Raw genomic sequence first — 2,361 nt, forward strand, 5'->3', positions numbered from 1 at the left:
AATACTGATGTCCAGAGACCATTTGAACTCACCCAATATTCTTAAGGTTATGGGTGTTTTAAAGAGATACTTTTAGTGTTTAAAAAAAGGCAAAAACAAATAAAACGTAAACATAAACAGCTCCTTTCCTTTTGGAGCTCTTGCTAATTTTCTTGTCTCCTTTGTAAATATCGTATCAATTTATGTTGATGATTCTCTTTCTGTATTTGTTAAATTTTAATAAAAATGTAAATGAAAACACAATATTTGGGCATCAAATTCTTTCCCTTTGACTCATCTCCAGACAATAGATGCCAATTAACCTGCAGTAACCCATAGCAATTGGCTGCTTTTGCTGTTTTGCATTTCTAGCTTTCCCTTTCCTTTGTAAGCATTCAAATCTGGTCCTCATTAACCAACCTGAAGTGCAAAAACTGTGCTTTACTCAAAATCACCCACATAGTATGTTTTTTTTTTTTCTTTAAGCACATGTTAGAAAACTGAACATCTTTGCCAAATAGAACATTCCCCTTAATGGAAAAGCATGAATCTAGGACGAATTGGCAGAATTTCTATGTGAATTATCCACCTGGTGAAACAAATAGTATGATTTCAAAGGCTTCAATTCGTCCCATTTTCTGCAAGTTTATTTTTTTATATTAACGTGATATATATTGATGCTCTCCTCATCAAAATTATTTGGGCTATATTTATGTGCTCTTTTAGTTAATCCCAAATCACAATTCCACTTTTTAAATTACCTAGTTAAATAATTTTAGGAAGAGTATTTTCATTCTTCTGTAAGAGAAAAGTAAAAAGGTCAAGCGAAACTGTTCCCTGAATCTAAGTAACTGCTTCAACTATCTGCTTCCTTGGACCAAAGTATGCTAAGCCAACTTGTGGCTAAAGACCAGTTTATAACTCTTCTAAAACACACTAAGATTGAAAAATTAAATGTCATATTTATTTCTCTAGCAGTTGGGGGTGGGTGTACACTTGTCTAAATCTGTGATTTCATTGGTATAGGGAACTTCCAGAGAATAAAGTCCATCTGTCAGTGCAAATCAGTCAGCACCTTCAACTTAGCTTAGTGTCTTAATTGGTTAGAGCCACTGAAAATATAAGTGATACAACTAGTAATGTCTGGGATTGAACTTAAACTGAGAAATTCTTGCCCATGAGGCCAGCTCCTAATATTATTCTCCCAAGTTGCTTCTTGTATTACTATTAAAAAAAATATTTCTCAAGTCTTCATGACTAAACTTTACAAAACTTTTTTTTTTACATTTGCCTAATGAATTTGTTACTTATCATGTAATATGGAATGTACTCTATCCCTCCCCTTCTCTTCCTTTCCCTCCTCTCAACTTCATTCCCCTCCCCTCCCCTGTCCTCTCCTCTCCTTGCCATAGAACAGCCATGTAAGGTTCATGGGGAAGGAACTGTATTTTATGAAAGCTTTCTATCTCCCTACAACACCGGGAACAGTACTTTGCTCACGGAAGGAACTTACTAAATGTTGATTGTTTTGAATGATTAATTCATATAGGCAATAGAGTTCTTTTTTGTAGGTGTTGTAGTTATTTTTTCTATGTTGGAAATTATGGTCCTTTTAAACTATGTGCAATTGACAAATATTTTTTAAAATACTTGTGGTGGAGTTGCTTTCTCTTCCTTAACCTTTAACAGAGAAAGCGTATCAGCACAGTTTGTTTTCAACATGAGTTCCTTTTTCCAACACTTGTTGGTTAATTTGTGTTTCATTTCTGTTAAAAATAAGCAGAGTATATAGCACACCATACCTCATAAATAGTTGTTTATAAATGTTTTTCAAGCATAAGATTCTGTAGTGTATAACCAAATAGTTTCCAAAACAATTGTCATTTAAGGATCCTCTAGATGAAAAAAGAAAAGGTTTTGGATTGGACAAATTTCTCACAAGGAAATTTTGCAGTTCTTGGAAATGGATACATATGACTTGTGAATCCATTGGTGGCAAAATGCCATGATCCTCAGATAAATGATTCGTGACATAAGTGCATCCTACAATAATCATGCAGCTGTTATGTTCCCCCAAAAACTTTCTCTTCCCCTTTGTGCTGCTGAAGTCACTGAGAGCAAAGCAAAGGCTCATGGAAGCTGAACATATTTGTTTAGAGAATACAAAGAGAGGGAAAAAGGATTATTTTTTTTTGGAGAGGCATTAGGGCCAGAGGACATTTTATTTTAGAAATGGATTTATTTAGGCAAAACTGACCTATTCTGCGTCAAGTTCAAAGCTAACTTGCTTTTTCTACTCATGGACTAGAGCTTAGCAAAGATAATAATAAATAAAATTTAATAAACATTTATTAGTTGCCTACTGTGGTCTAGTCATTGTTT

This window comes from Notamacropus eugenii, chromosome 4 (genome assembly GCF_028372415.1).
Source record: "Notamacropus eugenii isolate mMacEug1 chromosome 4, mMacEug1.pri_v2, whole genome shotgun sequence".
NCBI classification, from domain to species: domain Eukaryota; kingdom Metazoa; phylum Chordata; class Mammalia; order Diprotodontia; family Macropodidae; genus Notamacropus; species Notamacropus eugenii.